Below are 8043 nucleotides of genomic sequence, written 5' to 3'. Positions count from 1 at the left end.
GTGTAAAACAACTGAAAATAGCCCTTATATTCTAGTTTCTTCAAAGTAGCAACCTTTTGCTGTGATTACTGCTTTGCACACACTCTGCATTTTCTTGATGAGCTTCAAGAGGTCGTCACCTGAAATGGTTTTCACTTCATAGGTCAACCTGCCCTGTCAGGTTAATAAGTGGGATTTCTTGCCTTATAAATAGTCATGAAAATAAAGAAAACCCATTGAATTAGAAGGTGTGTCCAAACTTTTGGTCTGTAGTGTATATATAGGAGGTTGATCCTGGGTCTCATTTTCCTACGCCATTAAAAAACAAACTCAAAAGTAATAGTGTGACAGACTATATAAGTTTTATAGCCAAATAAAACTTGGCTTTAACTCCATATGTTTTAATATAACTGAAGCACCAAGTTTTCAATTTCTGTAAGTGTCTAAGAGCATGAGCCACAGACAGATTAAAAAAAAAAAATTGATTAGGAAGAAATAATTAGATTAAAGTTAAGACACTACAATAGCCATGAAAATTAAAGCAGTCTAGACCGTCTGTTTATTTATTACATCATAACTATAGTTCTAATGAAGCTCTATAAGAGATGGATGGCCCTGTGAGATGATGAATCTTAATTAAAGGACCAGCATCGCTCCAGCTTTCTTTTGGCTCTCTCAATCTTGCTCTCCTGGCAGAGATAATTTGTCTTGGAGGTGAAAAGAGGTTGCAGTGGTCTGTACGAGGGAAGTTAGCCAGTTTGTCTTTGGTGCAGAGGGAAGGTGAGCCAGTGCTGTGGAGAGCCAGGCTCATCCATCCAGGTGGCTGCTGACGGGTCCAGATAAGCATCTCTCCCTGGACAAAAATAACACAGTGTCCCATTGAGACCTGATAATTACACGGCCCCGCTGCCACACAGGGTCTGATGTATGGCCTCAGATAGCCATCTCACACCCAGCAAGCTGCCGCACATTCACACACACGCACACAAACTGGCTCAAACACTTGCATTTTACATGTAGGTTGAGGGAACGCAAACATTTCTAATCTATTACAGATTTGGAAAATGCTTCTGTGGCTAACCCCAGGTGTAACAGCTCTGAGTCATGAGGTTTTGGTTTACTGAGCGTTGTTGAAGAAAAAGTGTTTTACAGGTGGTAAATGGTGTCACCAGTCCATAGGTGTGGAAATACCTTTCAACAAGAACATTGGCAAGATAAGAAATGTCACTCACACCTAGCATGACAGAGAGATGTTGGTGTGCTATCTTCTCTTGTCACCAAACATGCCACTTGGTGATGCTATGCACTCAGCAACCTGTTCAGAGCTTTAGTTCCAACAATCCAGGCGAGGAAGAGCAACTGGTAATCGCATAACATCCGTCAAATGTCTTCTTTAATCTTGGTTATGGAGATTTGGATGTCATTCTTTGCAACCAGCGAGCTTTCTTTTTTCACTCTTTACCAGCCTCCTCACTTTGCATATTTTGGCATGTTTCGGGGTGCATGTTAGCTGTTCACCAAGAGAAATTACATCTACTATGGACAAGGTGCAACAAACATATAGAAGACAAAGAAAACAATAAGTCAGTCACAAGCAGAACAAAATCAGGGGCAATGCTTGTTTTTAACAAATCCAGGCCTTAAGAAAAATGAATCTTTATATTATGCCACAACTGTAATGAAACAGAACTGATGTAAACTTGTCAGACACTTAAGAATCAAAAGTTTAAATCAAAAATGGTGATTCAGTTACAGTTATTTTCATTTAATTGTTGGAGTACCGTGTCTCTGGTAAAAATCTCTGCTAATACATTGAAGACTGGAAGAACACCTGTAGAGTAGCAGGCCAGGGTGATGGCTCCAACATTTTAGAGAGAGGACAGGAGAGAGTGTTCCAGCTATCAAGGGAGAAAACTCCTCTGTGTCCTTAAAAAAGTTTTTTTCCAGGAATCCTGTAGGAGTATGCGTCACCTGTGTGGCTTTTACGGGCGACCCGTTCCTCGTATGACCAAACCACGGGCTGTGTCAACATTCTTGGCACAAAGTCGAGCTTGTTCCCAGTGTGAGTTGGACCTCGCCAGGGCTGCCCTTTGTCGCCGATCCAGCCTGTGCTGTTCCTGGACAGGATCTCAAGACATGTAGAAATGGATGTGAGATTTGAAAAGCTCGGGGTCTCATATTTGCTTTTGGCAGATTGTGAGGCTCTGTTGCTTTGGGCATGTACTTGAGCCAGTAACAGCTGAGTCTGAGGCAACTGGGATGAGAATTAACTCCTTCAAGTCTGAGTCCATGGACAAAATAGAGCTGCGTCTGGTCAGCTAAGCTTCTTGCGGCATGGAATTGGACTGAAACAATTGGACAAAAGTGGTGACCTGAACTTTCTCCCTAGGGTGGCTCATAGACTGAGTGGAGTTTAGTTAGCTGAAAGCGGAGTCACTCTACTTAAGCATTAAAAGGAATCAGCTGAATTGGCCAGGGATCTGATCAGGATGTATCCTAGTGGCCTCGCTTTGCATGTTTTTTGAAAATTCCCCAGTGATCCATGCAAAAGACATGGGTTATGGGATTGATTTTGGATCCCTCAAACTGAGCTGTAGAATGCTGGCAGGAAAAGTGATACCTTGGTTTACCTCCTGGATTGTTATCTTCTCAACTGTGTGTCTGATTGTTAATGACAGTGGGAGAGGCCTAGTCAAATGCCCCTGGTCCAGGGCATAGAGAGGGTCCAGAACTGGACAAGAATACTTCCAATCCAAACACAAAAAGTATGGCAACTGACACAACTTTACTGCTCTAGTACAGTAGAAAGTACTTGGTTGACTTAGATCCAGTGCTACTAATCTTTACCACACTTCTAATGTTACCGGACTGGCTCGTTCCAATGGTAACACCAATTAGCTTGAAGACACGCCATATCTCTGACAGAAACTGCTAGGTTAGTTAACGCAATCAGAGCAGAGAACACGGAGATGAGAGCGTTCTAGTTGTAATGTGCAAGTTTACCTGCACTTGGGGGCTTTTTGAGCAGGTGACCAAATGTCACCTGCGCAATGTCTTTCTAGATCAAAGTTATGTAGTGTCTGCCAGTTTCAGGCTGCATATTTTCCTATCAATACTTGTGGTTGTGCATCGACTGGTTGTGCATGGATCAAATAAAGGAATCTATCTATATCTTATCTGCCATGGGGGGACATCTAATATCATCTGTGACAGGCAAGCTTATCAGCTGGCCTAAATGTTTGTTTAGTCAAATGATAATCTGTGCTTCAAGTCTGTCCAATTATTTTGTGGATCAGATGCTGAAAAGTTTGGGAACAGTTTGATCTGCAGTATCACCCCCCACAATACCACAACAAATGTCAAAGTGATCAACTTCCAGTTGATTATCCTGAGGAATAGACAGCTGTTACAGGGATTCTAACACCACCTTGTGCTCATCGCAGGCTCTCCACCCCTGCAGTATTTTACGTAATCCATTGAGTGCAAAGCACAAGGTCAAGCTATTGTGTGATCCTGCAGGTGATCCATTAATTTCTGACATTCCTATCCATCATGCGAGGAACTCTTGTGTGACTATGACAGCTAACATGAAACATTGTGCATCCAAATGGACTAATAACATCTGATAGCGGCACCTGGGGGTACGGAGAGTTTACAACATGTTTGGCATTGCGTGGTGGTCCAGCAGAGGTAAGTGCTTATGATTCATGGTGGGATACTGTCCTGCTGGGACACAGGGCTCTGGTGGCTCTAGGGGAAACAGTCAATCAGAGGAAGTTCTAACTAAGAATGTGTTCGGCATTCTGAATACATAAACAGTAATAAACACCATATCAGCAGTAAGATTAGAACTCCTGCAAATAGACACAAAGATATTAACTATATACAACAGGGATATTCCTACAATAATCTTATGAGTCATAACTGCATTTAAACCCTTTGGGTCTTTTACTAAGCAGGGTAGCTACCAGGCTGCTTCTTGGAAAGCCTTGTTTAGCCTTGGGGTGAGCCCAGTCATACTGTACACTGTACAAAATCAAGCCTCATTACTCTCAGCCAACCTGACAGGACCAGTGTAACCTCATAAATAGTCCTGGCCGACAAGGGATACTCTGCAGTAAAAGGTAGAGCAATGCAACAGAGATGTACAATCCTGCAGTTACGCATAGGTGTTATCAAATTTTATGAGACTGTGGATCCAAACATATCACACACACATGCCCACGCCTACACGCACACACGTTTGACTTTCTTGCCAATTTTCTCCTGAGTTTCCCAAACACATTAATTCCAAATAGATACATAATTGTTGCAGATGATTTGCTTTTGCTCTCAGTTTAAAGGCTTAGAATATTTCCGTATTCCTAGGTGAAATTAAACAGCAGTGTGTTTCGTTATCCACAAGTTTGCAGTTCAGCGTCCCTACTTGGGACATTTGGAGCCGACAATGACAATGGCTAAAAGTAGAACGCCATTAAAAATGAGTCTCTTGTATTTGCTGAATGAGAGACACCTGTCCAATAGGCGTGTTCAAATGTGATCATGACTATCAGCACTTTGCCATGAGTTCTAATATCTCTAATTCTAATGTTCTTGTACTGTTTTCTGAAATATCCTCAATACAAGCGAGTGGAAGAGCAATGATTTTTTCTCCTGTGGTCATTTCTCTTACTATTTCCCTTTTTAAGGGCTAACATTAGTACTTGAAGATCATTCAATTTGTTTGCTAAAAATCTCCTTTTACCCATTATGAATAATGAAAGGAATAGTTCAAATTTCCTCCTTCTCTGTGCTTCTGCTCTACATTCATGGCGCCTCCTTTTCAGCTTATCTGAGAATTCAAGGTTTAGAGGTATTTGAAATTTTGTGATAGTAAGTCTGGTTCACAAGGCCCAATTTTAGAATTGTCAGCCGACTTTCAAAGCCTGAGAGACCACACACAACCACATAAAAAATTTGAAGTATAACAGGTTCGATCGGTTTGTGTGTGGTGTCCAGCCACACTGCAGGAGCAACACACACCCCACACGAACCGATTTCACTCAGGAACATTGAGATTCCAGCAAAATTTACATGAAATCCCGTAAAACCCTGCCATGAATTCCAAATACGTCTGATGATGTAGAAGCAATAGTGATAGTTTGTGGGCTTATTTTAAGCGATAAAAGTAACAACAAGAAGAAACAAAAGAAGTAACAAAAAGAAAAGCCATTGGATAAAAAAGGGTAGAGCGCCTGCTCTATTTGCTGCACTATGTGATGGATCTGAGTTATTTTCATTTCAAGTCAGAATTGTGACTATTTTTGATCTCAGAAGATTAATGCTAGAATAAATTTTTTTTCAGTCGCCACACTCTTTTCCCACAGTTTTCATATGTATTCTACCAAATTACATCAACGTGAAATGCTGTTCAGTATTATGTAACTTTAAGAAGGAGGGAAGAAACGACACGTTAGAAAAAGACACTAATACAAATGAAACAGTGACCACTGAACCACGGCAGGTGACGGAAGCAGTAACGGTGTCTGACACTCAACAAAATGATGATCAGCAAGTGATCATCATTTTAGAAGAGACAAAAAGAGGAAGAGGAAGAGCCCTCTAAGAAATCTATATCAAAAGAGACAACGAAAGCTGTTTCTGAGATGGAAACCCTCAATACTCAAAAGGTTTCTGAAGAAAACTCGGAACAAGAAGTTGCAAAATCAGAAATAGCTGAGAATCAAACAGCCACTGTCAAGAATGAGATTTACCCAAATGAAACTGCGATCTCTAAACTACAAGTTCCTGCAGAACTACAAGTTCCTTGTAGAACTACAAGTTCTACAAGGAACTACAAGTTCCTTGGGTTCTGGGGGAAGGGCGGTTCTGTCTAAGGCCCCATATTACCTTGGGCAGGCCCTGCATGAACAGCCGCTGCGATGCGCATCTCTGGAATCTACCTGGAATCCCCCGTCAGTTCACCGATGCTTTGGGGACATTTTGATTCATTTCATTGTGGCATGTTTGGCTTTTTTAAATTTACGGAGCAACCAGGAAAGTGGAACTTAATATTAAAAAAAATGTGTAGGGCAGTAAAGTGGAGGAACCAATGTTCCCTGCCCCCGCTGTTCCGGCGAAGCTGCGCAGGTCACTTCCAGTTCAGACTTGTGGGAAAAATGTATTTAGTGCCCACAGATTCTCTCTTTTTTTCATAGCGCATGCTCACTGTGTGGTATTATTACTCCTAGCAACAGCGTGACTTCAAATTATGTCTGTCATGAGGCCCTTCTAAGGATGCCTCTGTGATGTCATAAAGTCCATAACATGACCAACTGATCAGTTAATTCTCTGGTCAGTCAACACAAAATTCATTTGGACGTTTTGGACCGATAAAGATGGCTGACGAAAGCTCAGACAGTGACGTTTACGTGAGACCCAAGGTCTCCTTTTGGAATAAAGTTAAGAAGACTTGCTCCAATAAAGTTCATCCTGGCCACACAACGCCAGATTACCAAAAGAGGAAATTCCTTAGCGAACTTCTGTGGCAAATCATTGAGAAAGTGGCAGATGGTCCAACAATGCATCTTGTCAGAGAAACTTTTTGCAAACAACATCGCAAACTTTTGCTTTTAGTTTATAGAAGAACAGGAAAAGTAAATGTAGATGTACTTTCAGAAGTGTCAGAGGAATTAAGTGAGAGGATTTTCCAGAGCATTGCGAGAGATGCGTTCCACTTCGCTTCTGAACTCAATTTGATTGCGCTTCTCGATTACCCAGAAGGACACGAATTTATTGTGGAAAAATTCAAACGCCACCTGGAGAATCCTGTTCCGCGAAAGAAAATCTTTTCATCTACAAAAAGAAAGATCAGAAGGACATTTTTTCCAAATGAGGACTTGTATTCTGATGAAAATTGCCTGAGCGAGGATTATACTCAGGCAGGCATGGATCCGAAACGATTTTTGAGGGACGCGAAAGAGATGGGTTTTAAACGGGGAACCGAAGATGAAAGGAGACATATGGTGTATTTAATTCTTTGGCGATTGATTTATAAGACGAGTTACAGATCTACTTATGGGGCTTACAAAAGGAAGGACACCGAGCCTGTCCACAGAAGACTTGCCCCTAAACTCTGGGAAGAAGTAAAGGATATAGATTTTGTCTTTTTCGATGACATGGAAAGAAAAATCTGCAGAGACATCATTCAACTTCTCAGCGGCAATGACGATGTAGTTAAAGAACTACTGTTCAAGATGATCAAAAGTGAGAACTCAATAGTTATTTACAAACTCACACAATGTTTCAGAAGCACCCTGGCACGTCCTAGAAAAATTCATTTTCAGAAAGACTATCTCAGAAAGGCTTGGAAGTGGATTCAAAATGCTGTCTGCTGTGGAGACGATTCGGACATTGTTCAGACTCAAGAACCCTTTTACAGAGGACCAGACGTAGAGCCAACCTCTGAGTCAGGACCGACCTCCGAGTCTGGACCTGCCTCCGAGTCAGGACCTGCCTCCGAGTCAGGACCTGCCTCAGAGTCTGGACCTGCCTCAGAGTCTGGACCTGCCTCAGAGTCAGGACCTCTCTCAGAGTCAGGACCTGCCTCCGAGTCAGGACCTGCCTCAGAGTCAGGACCGGCCTCAGAGTCAGGACCGACCTCAAAGTCAGGATCAACCTCTGAGTCTGGACCTGCCTCAGAGTCAGGACCTGCCTCCGAGTCAGGACCTGCCTCAGAATCCGGACCGGCCTCAGAATCCGGACCGGCCTCTGGTGTCGCCCGGAGGCGGCGGCGAGGAGTCTCTGGTGTCGCCCAGAGGCAACGGAGAGGAGTCTCTGGTGCCACCAGGAGGCAGCGGCAAGGAGTCTCTGGTGCTGCCCGGAGGCGGCGGAGAGGAGTCTCTGGTGCCACCAGGAGGCGGCGGCGAGGAGTCTCTGGGGCCGCCTGGAGGCAACGGAGAGGAGTCTCTGGTGCTGCCAGGAGGCGGCAGCGAGGAGCCTCTGGTGCCGCCTGGAGGCGGCGGAGAGGAGTCTCTGGTGCCGCCCAGAGGCAGAGGAGAGGAGTCTCTAATGTCGCCCGGAGGT

At 43.4% G+C, this 8043-nt stretch overlaps 1 long non-coding RNA gene across 1 annotated transcript; it reads right to left on the bottom strand.

Moving 5' to 3' along the window:
• Positions 1-509: 509 nt before the first annotated feature.
• Positions 510-2174, bottom strand: LOC114154247 (uncharacterized). Its single transcript, XR_003597535.1, has 2 exons — positions 1811-2174; positions 510-832 (listed from the first exon to the last, which is right to left on the bottom strand). It is a non-coding gene; the product is annotated as an uncharacterized LOC114154247 (long non-coding RNA).
• Positions 2175-8043: the final 5869 nt, after the last annotated feature.

This window comes from Xiphophorus couchianus, chromosome 12, assembly GCF_001444195.1.
Source record: "Xiphophorus couchianus chromosome 12, X_couchianus-1.0, whole genome shotgun sequence".
In the NCBI taxonomy this organism is placed as follows: domain Eukaryota; kingdom Metazoa; phylum Chordata; class Actinopteri; order Cyprinodontiformes; family Poeciliidae; genus Xiphophorus; species Xiphophorus couchianus.
The sequence above is the reverse complement of the archived record's forward strand: the minus strand, read 5'-3'. Positions and strand labels throughout refer to the sequence as shown.